General features: G+C 35.8%; 1 pseudogene; it reads right to left on the reverse strand.

Annotated features, from left to right (window-relative positions):
• Positions 1–16,000: 16,000 nt before the first annotated feature.
• On the reverse strand, positions 16,001–16,561 carry LOC118613602 (annotated as a pseudogene).
• Positions 16,562–20,869: the final 4,308 nt, after the last annotated feature.

Genomic DNA, 20,869 nt, shown 5'->3' on the forward strand with positions numbered 1-20,869 from the left:
TTACTTATTGTAATGACCAAAATATCATTCTATTCCTGTTTTCCATGCATAATGATTTATAATATTTATTAACAAAGAATTTCAAACATCAAAAATCAAAAGTGTCATTTGTTTCGTACCACATACTCAGGACATAAATTACCTACGGAAACATTACATACAAGAGCATCACTACAAATAAAATATATGATAAAAGTGAGATTTCGAGGTGTTTGAATCTTTGAAAGAAGAGACCTGTAAAGAACAGAAATCTGAAAAAAAACGTTCCAAGATTGACAATGTACGTTTCTGCCTCCTTGGAATAATGTTCAAAGTGATGTTTTAATTCAGAGTAAGGCTCTCTAAGTACATCCAGTTAGTCCAGAATTCTTTCCAAACATAGATCTTTTTCTCCTCCTATGCTTGTTAGATCTGAAATCAAGTGGCCCAAACGCATACATCTGGGAGAAATTTTTACCATGAAACTAAGCCCAAGAACTAAGGTTGTGTCACTGTCATTTGCTTTTGTGTATTTTGTGGTATTAGATAATTAAGTAAACTTACGATTAGGAATGACACTGCTGAGATCATCTCTGAATCTCAAAATATGACAGTGCGATTCCCTGAGGAAGGCACGTCTAACCATAGTCCAGGCAGATTAAAAAATATTAGCTCTAAAGGGAAATTTGATTCAGTGCTTACTGACAATACTCTAACTGTGACTACAAGAGAAGCCAACAGAGATACTATGTCATTCAAGATCTGCCATCTACATTTTCTCTCTGCAGCCCCATGCTCCAGGTGCACCGACTCTGTGACATTCCCCAAAGACATCCTTGACAGTCTATGATTTCTCGGCTTAATGCACATTGTTTCACAAGTGTGAGATGCTCTCTTCACACAATTCCTTTATTTTGTGCCTACAAAATTCCTAGTAATTGTAGAAGGCTTGAATCAAACGTTAATTTATTTGTAAATTTGTCCTGGAACCTCTCTGTCTCTCAATTTGTAATCTACTTTCCCCACTTTTCTGAAATATGATTAAATTTCTTCTTAGCTATAGTATAATTAGTTGTTTTTATGTCTGTGAGGCTGGTTCCACTTCTTTTCTTTCTAAATTTGGACCAGTACCAAAATTGAAACACTTAAGGATGAAGAGACAGTGTCTGACTTATTCTAATATAGTAAGCTAAAAGAGTATCAGCATACTAACGGTCTATTTATGTTGTAGTAAATGGACCTTGAGGCTACAACAATGAAGTTCTTCTTGTATATTTTGTATCTTATGTACTTGGATTTGAAGTCTGTTTGCTTCTGTTTTACCTTCTTGCTCACCCATTGACAGAGCTCTTTAATATGTTTGGGGTGGGTTAAAAAATAAGTACCATGAAAAATGCTTATGGGAAAAAAACTTAAAAAATAAAATATTCTTGATGCATTAACCTAGTTTTTGTTTGTTTGTTTGTTTTTGCTTTTAACTATTGTTTTCAATCCACACATGCTAGGCAGCCAGCCATCAGATTCTTCTCTTTATGATCCATGTAAGGGTAAACAAGAGTAAATTTTGACTTTCACACTAAGCAGTTTGGGAAAGGAAATTCCAAGTACAAGTAAAAAGGTAATTATTAAGAAATAATTTTGGATTCTAAACACCTGTAAAGTCATGACACAACTTAACCTGGTCTGGCGGGGAGAGTCCTTAGTCTACTCCTCGGCAGAAATTCATGTTTATTTCTGCAGTTGTTGTGATAAATGCCATGATGCCACCTAGTGGACTGAGTTTTGTTTTGTTTTGTTTTGTTTTGTTTTGTTTTGTTTTGTTTTGTTTTGTTTTGTTTTGTTTTGTTTTGTTGTGGCTTCACTGGTTCCCTTCCAAACAAGCAAGACAGAAGAGGGAAAAAACCAACTCTAAAGAGGTTTATTTATCTCTGGTTTATTTCTTTTATAATGTATGAAATTGGATAATCACTCTTTGATTTATTTGCTATTACTTTGTCATTGTTGTTGTTGCTTCAGTATTACTACTGCTACTCCTATTAGGCCCTCTCCATGGGCATATGAGCAACATGAGAGTAAGGACATTCATAGTATTGTTAACCAATGGATGGTTATGGCAAATAGTAGATGCTCAATAAACATTTACTAAATAAATAAGTATTTTTACAATCAAATTTGTTTATTTAATGAATTTACCCAGATGGTTCTTGCTTGAAGTCTCTAATATCTTTGGAGTGAGATGATAATTAAGACTGGAGTTATCTCAAAGCCTTCCTCACTTACATATGTGGCTATTGATTCTGACTATTGTCTTGAACCTCAGTAGGATAACTGAGTTAAAAGAGCAATTGTTCTTTAAAAAACCATTTTTCAAGTAATACAAGCAGTATAGAATAATTTTTCAACATTAAGGAATGACCCACTAACAGAGCTAGAACCCACCTCTGATCTTCCAGGTTTATGAAGCCAATTACATTCTCTATCTCAACACGCTATCTCAGGGCACTTTCAAAATAAACATTGAAATACTGCATCATCAGATTGTTCTTTGGATCGATCTTTTGTGTTCCTGGGAATTTTGTAATGTTTTACTCAGGAAATAGGTAGCTGCTACATGGCTAAATATTCTTAGGCAAAGACATTCGGTGGGCATAATTTCTAAGTCTAATTCCAATTCTGACTGGAATTGTGCTCCAGATACCTTTTCTTCTCCAAATTTTTGTTCAAATATTTTTTATTCATTAGTAATGATTTTCAGGTGAAAACATGGAAAGCAATATACAATTATTACTACTGTATTTCAATTAATTGGTGCTAAAGTGAATATAAGATAATTTAAATTAGTAATTAATTTATAAGTGAAGTAATTTTTGCAAGCACCTCAATCACAATTATCTTTGCCTCTCTTTTCACTGATGTATCCGAAGAATCTAGAGAAAATGTGTGGCACATGGTGGGCATTCAGTGAATAATAAATGATGATGGCAAAGGAAGTATAAATACTCCATATCAGAGTTTAAACTCTCTAGGAAATTGTAGGTAGCTGAAGAACAATGTTTCAGGAGATGCTATATAGGATGAAAATGCCATTTTTCTGTTTGAATACCCAATTATTTTCTTCTTTACTTATTGAAAACTGAATATTTTTTAAGGCTGTAATTAAGTCTATCTCTATGGAGCTTCCCATGATTATTCAGATTGCGGCAAATGCTGTTTTCTATGAAATCTTATTGTACTTTCAATTCTGGTCACATATTTTATATTAAATATATTATAAATTTTTTTCTCAATTTGTTATTATGCTAAGACAAATACAGGTTTTTAGCATTTCTTTAAAAATTTCTTTAAAACTTTTATACTACTTAACATCAGCTTAGCAATTGAGTTGTGTCTGGCTTATCACTATTCTGTCCTAAATGAGTATCCATTGCAATTATTAGCCAGACAAAAACAACCCGGAGAGATAATTGTTAAAACAAACCAAAATAACCTCCATAATATCTAACCAATCAAATCGAAGCAAACGAATTAGCAGCAACTTATTCAAATACATTTCAAATTTAATTAATCAAAGCATATAAAACAAAATTAGAATAGAAACAATAAGAATAACTGTACTTGCTGAGTCAGTTAAGTTTTGCTAAATGAAAAATCACCCCAAAACTTAGCAATGACTTAGTTTTGCTCATGAAACTACTGGTTAACTGGCAGTGTCTACTGATTCAGTCCCAATCCAGGTGATTTTGTCTGGGCTCTCTCATGAATCTGTGGGCAGTCGATTGATCAACTGAGGGCTGGCTGCTGCAAGATGACCTCAGTGACCTGAGGGGCAGTTGGCTCATTGTCCACTTAACTGACAGATCCATGAGTTTCTTATTCTCTGTCAGATTATCCCAGGTTGTTCACATGCTAGCTAGGCAGAATTCCAAGAGGTAAAGGGGCCTAGGTTTCTGACCAAATACTGTCACTCTGTCACTTTCCCCATATTCTGTTGGACAAATAGTCACAAGGCCAGCCGAGAATCAAGGAGTAGAATAGACTTCTTATCTTGACAAGAGGAGGCACAAAGTCACATTACAAAGGGCACAAGGAGGTTCAGAGAACCAGAACTGGTGCTAATGTTTTTACTCAATTTACATATAACCCTTTAAAATTATTTCTAGTTGTACCTTACTCCACAGTGTATATAGAGAAATTTCTTCTATTAATTGAGGTGTTGGTACCAGATGGCCACAAAGGTATTTTCCAATGGAAGAATTTAACAATTATGTATATGATTTCACCCACAAAAATTAGAAGAGTGGGGAAAGAAAAGAGACTTTCAATCAATAAAATGTATCTATTAATTTGAAAATATGTTTTACCTAGGGAATAGAGTCTAGTTTTGAGGAGAAAAAGGAGTCGTGAATTTTTATAACAGTGAATATGATAGAAGAGGGGAGATCCGGATGCTTTCGAATCAGCCAGAAGACAGTAAAAGGACACCAGGCTCCTAGGATGGCACATCAGAAAGTTTGAGAGGTTCATGCACAATATGAATGGCCTTCAGTGTGAGAAAGATGATGTTGGCAGGGTGATTTATTCAAAACCAGCTTTATTTTCTTTCCTCATCAAAGAAATTTATCATTCAAATCTTTCCAGATCTTTTATTGCATGTTCTATTGCTTGCTGCCTCTTCATCCCTTGTTGTTCTGTTGCCTTACTCTCCCATCCTTGCTGACATAAGAGTTTGCAATGCATAGAAGCAAGGAGAGAAGTAATTACTTGGCTCTCATTAACTGTCTCCACGGTGAGAATTACAGAAACCCAGTATATATACATACACACACATATATACACGTGTATATGTATGTATATACATATGTTTTTTTTTTATTAGAAACACCTACTGATGTGCTACAGACAGATATAGTGGACACACTATATATACAGAGATATTTTATGGCATCTATAATTGTATATGTATACATATTTTAAGAATATTATGTTAAGAAGAGTCTATTTCTGGATGCTCCTTTTACAGCAGGAGTGGTATTATAAAAATTCAAAAGTGAGTCTAATGCCCCCTTGTGACATAATGTACAATTACAATGGTAAATATGCAGTTTTTAGGGGGAAAGTTTCACATTTATCAAAGGTTCAAGTATAGTTTAATAAACACTAATATTTTCCTCACCTAATTTTCTTCCAATAATTAGTACAAATTGTTCACATATGCTTTACCTCTCTTTCTTCCTTTCAACTGTTTTTTTTTCTGAATGCTTTGAAAGTAAGTTGCACACATAAATAAATCTAAAAATTAAAAATAAGTCAATATTTATTCTAAGATTTATTTTATATTCAAATTTTTCTAAAATATTTTTAGAATACCTTACCTATTCAATTCAAGACATAATCAAAGTTTACACTTTGCATTTTGGTTATCGTCAGTTAAAAGATAAACTGAGGGCAAGTAAAAGTAGGGTTCATCTCCTCCCAGGTACACGTTGAAATTACAACCAAATTATAAAATAATCAATGTGGAGAATCACCTGAAGTCCAGCTGATCATAACACCTACATCTCATAATACAAAGGAGCCACATGGAAGCTGGTAGGAGAGGCAAAGTCAATAACGGGCTGGACCCGCACCCGCAGGTGGTGGAGAATCACTGGGAGGGAGAGAGGCTGCAGAGGCTCTCCTGAAGGATAGGAGGGCCCAGCCCAGGGTCCCAGCCCAGGAAAAGGAGATTCTAATAACTCTGTAGAAACCTGAGGGGATTCAGCCATCTGGGTGAAACAGAAGGAGACTGAATCCGTAGATGTACCTTTGAAGGACCCATGCACGGGCTTTCTGACTTATGGACACTCACCTGGGACACCGGTGGGGGATCAGAGGCTCGCATAGGATTCATTCTGAGAAAGTCTGTTACCTGGCACCATAACGAGTGCCAGAAAGACAGCCACCATTGTGCCTTAGTCCAGCCCCTTACCGGGCAATCTACAAATGACGCCAGCTTTACTGTGCAGACCCCTCCCACAGAATCATTAGGAAGTGCTGGTCAGAGGGGATTAGCCCACCTCACCCAACCTGCAGATTGCCCAGGACTTTTGTTGCTGGATGGCTGTCAACTCCTGCTCAGATTCAGGGCCCAAGCATTCCCAGCGGGCGGCGAGCTCCGTGAGCTGCGTTTCCAATCCCAGCTGCGGTCAGTACTGTGAGCCACATTTCCATTTCCAGTGGGCTACCAGCACTGTAAGCCACATTCCTGAGATAGGGTCAGGCAGATCACTGTTGCCAACATGAAATTAGGTGGATATTGGCAACCGGTAGGTCAGTCCCAGACAGCAGCTGATCTTGCTGTGATCTGGGACTCCCGTGGGAACTTATGAACAGTTACCAAAGTTGCAGCAAGACTGAGGCTGTATAGATCTGACTGCCAATATCTCTCTGACACCCTGCCCCACCCTACCCACAAATTGCCCCAGGCATCCCATTGTCAGTGAACTGACACAGCTCAGCCTTTCCATTTCCCTGATTTCCCAGTCCACACAGGCAACAAACCTTGGCTGGCACAGGATGGGCACTGCAAGGAAATCAACAGCAGGCAGAACTTTGCTGGCTACAAGAGTTGCAATATTGTGTCCGGGGAATATAGGGATCCGTGTGACCACCCTGGACAGCAGCTGGTCTCACTGTGATCTGTGTTGCAGAAAAACTGAGGCCATATTGGCTGATTGGACCTTGTCTCCCTGAGACCCTGCTTCACCCAAGCCACAAAGTGCCTGCAGCCCATTAGCAAGCAACCTCTTGTGCCCCACTTGGCTCTGGGGTTGTGCAGTCAGTGCAGGCAACAAATCTTGGCTAGAGTAGTTGAAGAAGCATTTTCCACTCAAATGGCTAACCTTGTATTCAACTTTTTGTTCTGCTTCTGTAGACATGCTTGCCACATGGGCCGAAGGTCAGGGTAACATCAAGATCAACTGAAGACTCACCCCCAACCTTTGCTTGTCCTGTTTAGATAACAGATGTATCCCCTTTGATTGTTCTGTCTAGATAACAGATGCATTGCCAAAATTCTTTGTAACTGCCTGTAGTCCATAGCAACTCCAGCTCTGCAACTGCCTGAGGACAAATTAGCCAATCAGCCCATGCCAACTGTAACTACATGAATAAGTCCTATAAAAGTAAGGTTACCCCTGAGCTTGGGCCCCAGATCTTGAGAGGACTAGCTCTTCTGGGACCCCTGGCATAATAAACCTGAGTTCTCCAACTCTCCGAGTGGTGCTTGGTTTCTCACTGGTCTGATTTTTCTGCAACACAGTGAGCACGTTTCGAGGAAAACAGTTGTGGACAGACCACTGCTGCCTGTATGAGCTGTAATATCTCTTGAGGGGATTGTAGGGGGCTATAATGGCCTGACGGCCCTTGACTCCCTGAACTCCTGCCTCATCCAATACACAAAGTGCTCACTGCACATTGATTGGGAACTGCCCTGCCTCGGGGTAGCACATTTAGGACCAGGGTGGGCAGCAGCTGACCTAGCTATGAGTGGAAATTTGTATAGAGAGCCACAGAGACACATACACTGACAGTGCAGTGGCAGGGGGAAATTTACTCACTAGACCCAGGAGACTCCCAGGGTTCCTGCATCACCCAACATGCATATCATCCAGAGGCTCTTCCAGTTTCAGAGACTGACAGGCAACTGACAGGCAGTGTCAGGCCTTGAGGAGCACTGGTCCCTCTGCTAAACTGCCATAGGTCAGGGACAGTGGATAACTGACAGCTGCCTATAGCATTGTCTCTTCCATTTATCTATAGATCCAGCATAGGCAACAACCATCTGTGGATCACTTTGTAGTTCTCACTGGATAGCCCTGAGCAATCAAAAACATCAACTGACCTTAGCCTACAAGGAAGTCCTCCCAAGGGACACAAAACCAACGCATCTGGAGGCTGGCACCAGACCACAATGGAGCAACTCCTGACTAGTCCCATTAGTGATACATACAAAGGGTGGTTGCAACAATTACACAAGCCTGCTAGGGCAAATCCCACTCAGTGGGGTCAGCCCCCACACAGAAACTCTTACCCTGTGAGTGCAGCCAATTCCCATAATTAGTCTGCCTGAGTGTTAATCTTGTCCACTGATCTACTAACAATAATAAAGGCTTGGCGACAACAGGAGATCACACACAACCCACACAAAGATCACATCCAGAGTATCTGGCATAAGGAATCAGGAGAGTGTGCAACTGGGCAGGATATTTTCCACATTAAGCCATTTGGCCAAGGCTAAGAGACGAAACAAATATTCCTGACACATAGAAATGAACATAAAGAGGCTAATAAAATGAGAAAACAAAGAAATATGCCACAAATGAAACAATAGGAGAAAATGCCAGAAAATAAGCTAAATGAAATGGAGGCAAGCAACCTACCAGAGACAGAGTTCAAAATAATGGTTATAAGGATGCTCAATGAACTTATGGGGAGAATGCATGAGCACAATGAGAACCTCAACAGCATAAAAAAGGATATAGAAACTATAAAAAAGAACCAGACAGAAATGAAGAATACAATAATTGAAATGAAGAATACAGTAGAAGGATTCAACAGTAATTGGATGAAACAGAAGATTGAATTAGCATATTGGAAGGCAAGGTAGCAGAATACACCCAATCAGAACAACAAAAAGAAAAAAAATTTTTTAAATGAGGACAGTTTAAGAGACCTCTGGGACAACATGAAGCATAAAAATATCTGGATCATAGGAATACCTGAAGGAGAAGAGAGAGAGCAAGAGATTGAGAATCTATTTGAAGAAATAATCACAGAAAACTTCCCTAACCTGGCAAAGGAATTAGACATACAAGTTCAGAAAGCACAAAGAGTCCCAAACAAGAATTTAAACAGACCTACACCAAGACACATCATAATGAAAATGCCAAAGTTCAAAGATAAAGAGAGAATCTTAAAAGCAGCAAGAGAAAGAAAGCTAGTTACTTTAAAAGGGTATCTCCATAACAATGTCTGCTGACTTTTCAATAGAAGCTTTGTAGGCCAGAAGAGAATGGCAAGAAATATTCAAACTTATGAAAAACAAGGATCTACAACCAGAATACTCTACCCAGGAAGGCTTTTGATTAAAATGGAAGGTGAGATAAAGAGCTTCCCAGACAAAAGCTTAAGGAATTCATCACCAACAAGCCAGCATTACAAGAAATATTAAAGGGGCTTCTGTAAAAAGAGAAGGGGTAAAAAACAAAATAGAAATAACAAATATGAATAATAAAATGGCAGTAACAATGTACCTGCCACTAAACAATGAATGGATTATTAATGAGATCAAAGAAGAAATCGAAAGATACCTAGACAAATGAAAATGAAATACAACAACTCAAAGTTTATGAGACACAAAAAAAGCACTCCTAAGAGGGAAATTCATAGCAATACAGGCTTACCTCAAGAAACAAGAAAAAGCTCAAATAAACAATCTAACCTTACAATTAAAAGAACTATAAAAAGAACAGCAACAAAGCCCAAAGTGAATAGAAGAAAGGAAATAATAAAGATCAGAGTGGAAATAAATAAAATAGAGTCTAGAAAAATAATACAAAAGATTAATGCATCCAAGAGCTAGTTCTTTGAAAGGATAAACAAAATTGACAGACCCTTGGCCAGACTCATCAAGGAAAAAAGAGAGAGGACTCAAATAAATAAAATCAGAAATGAAAGAGGAGAAATAACCACGGACTCCATAGAAATACAACTGATCATAAAAACAAAAAATGCTACGAGCAATTATATGCCAACAAATTGGACAATCTGGAAGAAATGGACTCATTCCTAGAAATATACAATCTTCCAAGACTGAGTCAAGAAGAAACAGAAAATCTGAACAGGCCAATTACCACAAATTAAATAGAATCGGTAATCAAAAATCTCCCCCAAAACAGAAGTCCTAGACCAAATGGCTTCATAGGTTAATTTTACCAAACATTCAAAGAAGAATTATCACCTATTTTTCTCAAACTATTCCAAAAAATTCAAGAGGAGGGAAGGCTCCCTAACTCCTTTTATGAGGCTACCATTACCTTGATTCTGAAACCAGACAAAGACATTACTAAAAAATAAAACTATTGGCCGATATCTCTTATGAACATTGATGCAAAAATCCTCAACAAAATATTAGCAAACCAAATTTAGCAATACATCATACATCTGATCCTACGCCATGATCAAGTTGGATTTATTCCTAAGATGCAAGGTTGATTCAATATCTGCAAATCAATTAATGTGATACACTGCATTAAAATATCAAAAGATAAAAACCATATGATCTTATCAATAGATGCAGAAAAAGTGTTTGACAAAATCCAGCATCCATTTATGATAAAAACTCACAGCAAAGTGGGAATAAAGGGAACCTATCTCAACATAATAAAGTCCATATATGACAAACCTACAGCTAACATCATACTCAATGGGGAAAGGCTAAAAGTATTTTCCTTAAGATCAGGAACAAGACAAGGATGTCCACTTTCACCGCTCCTCTTCAACATTGTATTGGAAGTCTTAGCCACAGAAAGAGAAATAAAAGGCATCCAAATTGTAAAGGAAGAAGTAGAACTCTCATTATTTGATGATAACGTGATACTATATAAAGAGAACTCTAAAGATTCCACCAAAAATCTGTGAGAACTGATCAATGAATTCAGTAAAGTAGTAGGTTATAAAATAAATATTCAGCAGAAAGTGCCATTTTTATACACCAATAATGAACTTCCAGAAAGAAAAATTAAGAAAACAATTCCATTTACAATTGCGTACAAATCTATAAAATACCTATGAATTGAATTAACCAAGAAAGTAAAAGACCTGTTTTCAGAAAATTATGTCCTTAGAAAAAGACACTGAAGAAGATACAAATAAATGGAAGCACTTGCTGTGATTGTGGTTATGAGGAATCGACATCATTAAAATGGTCATACTACTCAAAGCATCTATAGATTCAATGCAATCTCTATCAAAACACCAATGGCATTTTTGAGAGCTAGAACAAATAATCCTAAAATTTATATGGAGCCATAAAAAAAAAATTCAAATAGCTATGGCAGTCTTGAGAAAGAAGAACAAAGTTAGAGGTATCATACCACCTGATATCAAACTATACTACAAGGCTACAATAGTCAAAACAGCATGGTATTGGCATAAAAACAGATACATTGATTAATAGAAAAGAATAGAGAGCCCAGAAATAAATCTATGACTGTATGCTTACTTAATATATGACAAAGGAGGTAAGAATATATAATGGTGTAAAGACAGTCTCTTCAATAAATGGTGTTGGGAAAATTGGACAGATGATACATGCAAAAAAAAAAAAAAAGAAGAAGAAGAAGCTAGACTACCTTCTTACACTGTATACAAACATAGACTCAAAATGGATTAAGGACTTAAATGTAAAACCCCAAACCACACAACTTCTAGAAAAAACATAGGCAGTAAACTCTTTGATGTTGCTAACAGGAATTTCTTTTCAGTTGTATCTCCTCGGGCAAAGAAAACAAAAGAAAAAATAAACAAATGGGACTACGTCAAACTAAAAAGGTTTTGTAAAGAAAATCATCAACAAAACAAAAAGACAACTGACTGTTTGAGAGAAGATATTTGCTAATGATACATCTGATAAGGGGTTAATATCCAAAATACATAAAGAACTTATACAACTCAACAGCAAAAAACAAACAATCCAATTCAAAAATGGGCAGAAGACTTGAACAGATACTTCTCCAAAGAGAAAATACAGATGGCTAATAGACATATGAAAAGATGCTCAAGGCCACTAACCATCAGAGAAATGCAAATTAGAACCACAATGAGATATCACCTCACGCCTGTCAGAAAGGCTATCATAAATAAATCAAAAAACAAGTGTTGGAGAGGTTGCAGAAAAAGGGAACTCTCATACATTGTTGGTGGGATTGCAAATTGGTATAGTCACTATGGAAAACAGTATGGAGGTTTCTCAAAAAATTAAAAATGGATATAGCTTTTGACCTAGCAACTGCACTTCTGGATATTTACCTAAAGAAAACCAAAACAATAATTCATAAAGATCCATGCACCCCGATACCCATGGCAGTACAATTTACAATAGCCAAGATATGGAAGCAACCTAAATGCCTATCAACAGACAATTGTATAAAGAAATTATGGTTCATATATATAAAGGAATATTACTCGGTTATTAAAAAAAAAAATCCTACCATTTGCAATGATGTGGATGGACCTAGAGGTTATTATGCTGAATGAAATAAGTCAGACAGAGAAAGATAAATACCAAATGATTTCACTTATATGTGGACTCTAAGTAACAAAATGGACAAACTAATCAAAAACGGATTCACAAATATAATGGAAACATTGGTGATGGACAGAGGGTAGGGGGCTTGGGGAGCTGGGAAAATGGGGTGAAGGGTTAAAGAAATACAAATAAGTAGTTGATAGTCACGGAGATGGGGAGCATATCAGAGGGAATGCAGTTAGCATTAATATGATAGCTAAGTGGAGGGCCAGGGGAGGGACTGAACAATTGGAGGAATCGTTTTGTAAAGTATACAGATGTCTAACCAATGTACTGTATACTTGAAACTAATTAAAAAAAAAAAATTTTAAAATAAAAATAAAAATTTTTTAAAAGATAAACTGAGGCATATTATAAATACTAAGAGTTTATTTGACAAAAAATAGATTTAAATTAAGCAACATTCAATCTAGTAGATAGAAAGGAGTTCCAAACAGCTGTACAAAGTTAAACTTTTATATGCAGCAGGAGCAGGAACAAAGAAGTTGCACAAGGCAAAAAAAAGCAGGTTGATCATGGCAAGATCTTTTCTTAGGAGATCACAGGGGCCACCAAAAGTTTTTCTCTACAAGGGATTAATTTACATAGTTGTGTTAGTTCTTCAAAAGTAGGTCGTGATTTAAAAAAAAAAAAAAGCACATTTTTCTTGGTCAGGGCTATCTAGAATAATAATGATTTTACAATAAAAAATATTTCATTTCTTTTCGTTTGATGTGGGATAATACATTGATAGCTCTTCTCCTCTTTACAGTTTAAAAAATATTGCAGATCAATGAACAAAGGGAAACACACCATTCAGACAGATCTTTAAAAGGCTTTTAACAAAGGCCTTAATGGTTTGTTGACCCTAGAATATTTTCTAATCCTGAATAAACGTTTTCTTATTTACACAATCTTTAGTTTATAAAGGAAAATGCTTGGTTTTATAAGAGCTCAGTTACATTTGGATTTTTTTTTTTTAAAAAAAATACTGTCAGATGAAGTTGATCAGAAAGAAATTTCCTCGTTTGTATTGGACTAAATTAATCAAATATTGTTGTACTATTTTGCACAATATCAGACAAACTGATCAGAGTCCAAGTCATAGCAAGCAACTGATTCTCCTTCCTACTTCCTGGAACCAAGCAAATGACCCCTGCTTTCTTAAATAAATGATTCTGTCTGTAGCTTGGAATATCTGACCACAGAAGTAAGCTATATAAACGTAGAAGGAATCATAGAGATTATGTACTACACAATGGCCATATTCTATAAAAGCAAACATGAGGCCACGTCAAAGAATTTTACTTTGCTTACTTCCAATCTCTTACCTCATCTTATATGTTCTAGCATTTATTGAGTTTTATCTAAGTGTCAAGGATTGTCCTAAGCATTTTAACTCTAATAACACATTTAAACCATTTAAAAACTCTCTAAGATTGGTATTATTTTCCTTATCTTGCAGATGATGAAATTAGTTTCCAGGAGGTTTCAACATGCCCAATAGTAATCTGTTTGTAAATGAAAGAGCTATTAAAAAGAAACCACAGGCCCAAAATGAGATCATTGTGATAAAAGCTCATGATAGAAAATTTAACTTAATCCTGATTTAATTAAAGAAATACAATCTTAACTATCGAGTCTGGAATTTTCTGGTCAACACTAATGAAATAATCTGTTTTTGTGGGCCTGTTCCATTCCCCATAAGAAAAAGAAGCAATTTATATGATAATACACTTGCCTTGCTGGTTCCTTCCACACACAAAAAAAGATGCTCTGGTCTGAAAATAATTCTTTCTTTTCCTTTGCTAATGTATCTTCTGTCACACTCTTCTTCCTCTAAAACCTTCCATGTTGTACAACCTCTCCAAGTAACCTTGCTAGACAGGATGTTGTCCAATTCATGAAATGGCTTAATAAAGCCAATTAGATCATCAGATTTACTCAGTTGAATTTTGTTATTTAACAGAGCTTAGATTTAAACCCTGTCAGATTCCTCACCCTGCATTTTAAATATAACATATTCTACCTCTCTAATACCTTATAACTAGCAATATTGCCAAATGAATTACTCAGATGTGTGAAAATATACACAAATATTTTCATTATATCAATACAATTGTTAGTCACATTTTACATACCTTATTTTTCAGGGTTAAAAACATCATTGAAACTATTTTTATTCGATCTAGTTTAATAGACATTGTATTTATCAGTTTAGATGATCATGAATCCCTTTCCATTGTCTGTACTCATCCCTGATGCATTTGTGAAATGTAGCAAGCTGTTCAAAACTAAATCTATTAAATATATTACACCTCAAAAATAAAGAACGGTGTTTCTTTAGAAATTTATACTACAAAATTTTCTTCCTTTACTAGTTAGTTAATACAAAACAAATCTTAATTTGCAATTAACAGTGCATTTTTTTCCTTTAGGCATGAACAAAATCCAGCTTTTCTTTTCCCTTCACTTTTTCGAATAATGATTCCTAGTATCTGGCATATAGCAGTTACTGAATAAATACGATAAATTAATGAGTGGATTGAAAGGAACAAATTCATGCAAATCATTGAGATCTGAATTTACTCCTTTGCAATTACAATCTGAAGAATTTTGTATCTAAATGGAGGTTAAAAAAATACATATCTAAAACTGCTATTGTTTGCAAACACTATTACTGTATACTTGAAAAATTCAAAAAATCATTTGAAATGTTTCTATAAAACAAATTAGTAAAATATGAAATGAACGTTCATATGAAAAATCAAAAACCATAATGTCTACATACATTAGAAGATACTATTTATAGTAATAACAAAAAATAAAATAACTCAGAATAAACTTAACAAAATATTAAAATTTGTGTGACAGAATTACTGAAATATCCCTGAAGGATGCAAAGGAGACTTGAAAGAATGGACAGACACACAATGTATTAAACAGGAAAAATCAACATTTCATAAAGATATCAATTCTCTCTAATCTAATACACTCCAATAAAACTAACAACAGAATTTCTTTTATTCTGGAAGTAAGCTAATTCTAAAATCGTTATGGTAAAATAAACAATCATTAAAGTCAGGAAACTCTAAAAAGCACAAGCACTGAGGCAGGGCATGGGAATTCTAGGGCTGAGGCAGGGAAAGTATAAGACGAACCCCTAAATTTATTCACTTAATAAATATAATTGAGCACCTATTAGGTACCAGGCATTTTTTAGGTATTAGGAGCACAAAATTTTTGCCTTTATTTTAGTGGGGAAATCAATCAACAAATTATATATATAATTTTATGTTAATATACATTTAATATATTTTCGTGCATACTAATGTTATTATAAATCAGTATCACGTATGTGGATACTGCATATATTAGTATATATACTTTGTCTTAAGTGTATAAACACTTTGAGAAAAATTAAGCAGGGACAAGAATAGGGCGCTCTGCAGAATAACACAATTTAAAATAGAGAGATAAGGAAAGAGCTTACTTCTATTTTTCTTTATTTTTGCTTTTCTAACTTTATTTTGAAAAACAAATCCAAGGTCCAGTGCCCCCTTGCTCTACCCTACTCCAGCAATAATTTAAATAACTTAGAGACAATGTTGTGGGTCCAGGTCAGGAGGGTCAGATCAGGTTGAGTAGGAAGAGCCCACTAGAGCCATGAAAGCATCTGCCCATCGCCCATCTTTACTTTGCCCCCAGCTTCTTATTGTACTTCCCCGAGTGCGTCTTGGCCATAGTGACCTTGGCTCCTTCCAGGTACCCTGGGGCTACAGGGTGGGTGGAGGACATCACAACCTCACTGGCCCCAATAGATCTTCATGTTTAAGCAGGACCCAGCAGGAGACTCCCAGCATTTTTTTCCAAGAGAAGGCGACTCGTCTCCTCTTTAAGGACAGACTCGGAGTAAGGATGGATCATCAGGCACCTGGTGGTCAGCAACACGTGCCGGAGGCCCAACTCGGCCACCCAGCCCCACTTGAGCGCGTTGACGCAGGTCTCACCACTGGCATTCTCAATGGACGGAAATTTTGGTCAGGAAGTAGCCCTTAGGGCAGGGCGGGGTGAGGGGCAGGGAAGTCCTTTCCCAGCAGAAGTTTCATGCCCAACAGGTTTCATGCCCTGCAGATCAGCCAGGTCTTCCTCATTGGGAAAGACCTTGATTCCAGCTGGAGGGTCAGCGGTCGACATTGTCACCTCTTTATACACCAGGTGGATGACCTGAGGAGGTGGGGGCAGGTTCTCCATATTGAATACCTGACGTTTGACAAAACTTTAAGCTGATGAGAATGTGAGGCATGCAGAGGAAACAGCAAGTGAAAAGGTTTTGGAAGCATGTACATCATACTATAATTTTTTAGGACTCCTCTTCACCTCAAAAAAGAAAAGAAGAAATTCCAGCACTTCTGAGTTCTAGGTTGTTTATAAGTTGTTAATGTCTTATCTAAAGAATATTTTGGAACACATGTATATTCTTTATAAATTCAGGGCTCAGCATAGTAAGAAAGGACAGAAAAGATCTAGTACAGGAGAACATGGGTAAGTCTCCACAGCTGAGGTGACCTATCATCCCTAAGAATAGTTTTAAATTAATATTTTTTCCATTTATTGGATATTTCAATTAACACATTAGATGTTTACTATGTTTTAAACATTTATTGTGCTCTTCTGTGGAAAACCCTTGCGAATGTATATTTGCTGAGCGAATGTATTCTAATAGAAATATCCATTTCTTCTCTAAAGTAATTATATATATGTATATGTATATATATACATATACATGTATATGTATATATTTTATAGAACAAGCATTGAAGATGAAAGACTACTTATGATTTGAAATGTTCCAGCCAACTGAATGAACTGGATTCAAAGCTTAGTGTTTCTCTCACACAGTCCACCTTGTGCCCTTTCTGTTTGAACATTGTCCAGACATAAGATATGGAAGTGTCTCATATCATTAAAAGGTAAGAATTATAAATAATTAAAAACATACAAGTCTGAAAAAGAAAATAATGGCAAGCATACCCATTAAGGTAAGGAGAGGTTAAATAATATAAAATATTTAAATTGCATTAAGTGTTTGATGAAGCATCTCATATGGAAATAATTTTAAATTATTTGAAACTTTCACTATTTTCTAACAAGATTGAGTTGTTTATTAAGTTAATCCTTAAATTTTAAAGACTAAAACATTTAAAGTAGAATAGCCTTCTTGAAATATAGAATTGCTACACATTTGACAATGAGTTTTAGAACTTAAAGTGAGTTTCAAGATTATTTAGTTCTAAAATCTTGCTTTACAGAAGGAACAAAGTCTAGAAATTTGAAGTTATTTTGGTAAGCAGTGGTAAACCTGGAGGATATTACTAGTCTGGTCTTTTTTTATGTGCACACAAATCACTTGAATATCTCGGTAAAATGCAGATTCCGATTCAATAGATCTGGAATGACGTCTGAAATGGTGATCTGACAAGCAGCTAATGCTGCTGGTTTAGGGACCACAATTTGATTAGATGTGTTTTACACCACCAGACTGACATCAGTTACTACAAACTAAATAATACTAGACATGTCTAGCTTCAAGTGTCTATAGGTAGTCATTTCCAATGTTAATCTATGAAATACAGATTAAATAACTAATATACCAGTATTCACTTTGAAATGTGTACCATAAGGAAAAAGACTTTTACAATTCTCATGGAGATGAACTTTTTATAAATCATATATAACAGCACATATAAATGGAACTTTATACCCTAAGTTTAACCAAGAAAACCTCTCCACTTGAATTTAGAAAACACTGAATTAGAAACACCAAACATCAAATTAGAAAACAGTAAATTCTAGAACTTTCAGTGGAAGACTTAATCAAAATTTTAATTATAGAATATATGGAAGTTAAAATTAATGTCGATATAAAGTAAATGGACATGAGGGCCAGAAACTCAACTTAAGTCCTGCTGGCCAGGTAATGTTCTTTAGTGCCTGTCTGCATCCACCTGGAAGAAGAGGTTCCTTTTTCTTCACACAAAGATACTGTATAAACTGGTGGCAGCCCTGTTTTTAGGGGCTATGAAAGACTAACAAGTAATTCTTTAGTATACTAAACAAAGGTTTCTGGGCTTCCGATGGTCACATTCAGGACTTTGCTAAATTATTAGGACATATATTCCTTCTTCACAGTCTAAGACAGCATTCTTTTACATTTATACAAATAGTTACTTTAACTTTGAAGCCTATTCAGACTAGGCTTATGAAACCACTCCAGGGTGTGAGGAGATTTCAGGAGAGGTCTCAACACAATGTCTGATCTCTCTGATTTAGATATTCCCTTGTGAGTGTATAACAACTTTTCAAATGGCAATGCAAGGAATAAGCAGACCTTTCTGCATGGAAGAAATAGGAAGGGAAGAGTAAGTAACCAAACAGAAGACTCAGAAATGTAGAAACATGTGATTCTATAGACTATCCAAAAACAGTACTTCAGTGTGTTGTCAAAAATCCCTTTAATAGCATAGATATTGAGGGATACATTCACTCACAGGAGTCAGAAATTCAGTCCCTGTTTTTGCTTGACACAGACGAGTTGTATTATCCCATCTTCTATAATGACCTGGAACATATTAGCATCTTAAAAGACTATTGTGCCTTATGAACTTTGTTTCAAATCTGTACTGAAAGTATTAAAAGAGACTTGTAACTTGCAAAAACAAAAATATTTTAAGTATTACGAAAAACATAAACTTTGTTCATTTTCCTTCTACATTATGCATCTGTATTATGTTTTTAAATTTCTATGGAAATTATCACTTTATAGGACTCATCTTAACAGCAAAATTAGTATAATTTAAGATAGACTTCCTGCCACTAATGATTTCCACAGTTGCTTGTGCTTGAAATTCTACTATTAGAGAGATTTTTGGTTTGGCCTTGAAGTATTTTTTGTATTCACTAATTTCATATTAAAATGTACATACCCTAGAGTAGTTAACACTTTCAGTATTATCAGAATAACTTTACAAGTGACAGAAGGAGATTTTTCAGAGAGTGATAGAGTGGAATGTATGGAGTTTTAAGGAAAACCGTTATTTCCTATTTAGTCAGAATTAACCCAGATATTTTCTTCCCAGATGTTGTAAGCACATTTCTCTTTTGATGAGGTGGCCATTAAATTTTCTCTACAGAAGACGTTACCTGACATTTTGGATTTCATTTATTAATAAAATAACAGAAAAATTAGAAAATTGCCAAAGCTGGCTGATTTTTTATTTTGCCAACTAAGAAGGTAAACATTAAAAAGTACAACTATTTATTTTACCATTACTCTATAAAAGGAAGAACATTTGATACCAAACATGTAGGAAGAATGGAAACTCAGAATAAAGAACATAATTTGTTGTCAGGTTTCTTTATTCTCCCAAGGATTAATGCGAACTTTGTCAACAACACCAATATCTTATTCTCTGATACTCTCACATCATCCTTTGAGCATTGCTCTAGTGATTCTCAACTGGAGATAAGATTGCCTCCCTTCATCAAGGACATTTAGCAATATCTGGAGACATTTTGGTAGTCATAACTGGGCAGCTGCTACTAGCATCTAGTGAGTAGGTATTCTGCTAAACATCCTATAATGAAGAGGACAGTCCCCACAACAAAGAATTGTTGAGCCCAAATATCAATAATGCCAAGATTGAGAAACCCTGATCTGGAAGATCAAAGAAATAAAGAAATTCCTGTATTGACAAGAAAGCAGTTCAGTAGTAGTTCAGGGCAACACTTCTTAGAAAGAATATCAGTGCCTTGTTTCCTGGCATTGTATGACTCCAACTAGGGACTTTGACTCATATTTGAAGCCACGTGGGTCCGAGTTGGTTAACATTTAATCTAATGCATTTCTCGTTACCTCCCTTTTCCCAGGCTAAATTTGCAGGAGAAAGTGTACATGCAAGTACCTGGCACAGTGTCTGACATGTAATAAAGACTTAATAAATGTTGTTTTTCTTATTTTTCCTTCTAAATCTTTTTTCTGAAAAACATTTTCTCCATGTAAAATTCATTACTGTACTTACTCGATAAGGTATCTGAAACAACTCACCAAATATTCCCTCAAGAAGGAAAAATGGGAATTTTACATGCCAAGGAGATGCCGGATAGATTGATAAATGTAAATAATCAAGTTTATCCTATACTTTCTGAATATTTTAGTTAATTTGAGTAATACAAGTCTTAGAGCTTTCTTGAATCCAGTTCCCAATCAAAGAACTGTTTCTGTCGCTTCCACATCTAAAACACTTTAATGGCTCACAGTTGTCATTTGAACAGAATAAAAACAAAATGGCCCCAAAATTTGGCACCTCAGCTTACTGGTGCCTCGAGTTTCACTACATTCTCCTCTCTTGTTCTACATTCTAGCTGCTCTGGCCACCGAATCCTTGTGCTTGAAAAACTCTTACTTCTAAGTCGTGGAACATTTTTTACCTTTGATATCTACTACTAGTCCAACTATAGACATGTATTTCCATTACAAACACATTCCTGTTTTCATGTGAG

The sequence above is a fragment of the Rousettus aegyptiacus genome, unplaced genomic scaffold (genome assembly GCF_014176215.1).
Source record: "Rousettus aegyptiacus isolate mRouAeg1 unplaced genomic scaffold, mRouAeg1.p scaffold_m13_p_2, whole genome shotgun sequence".
Classification (NCBI taxonomy): Eukaryota; Metazoa; Chordata; class Mammalia; order Chiroptera; family Pteropodidae; genus Rousettus; species Rousettus aegyptiacus.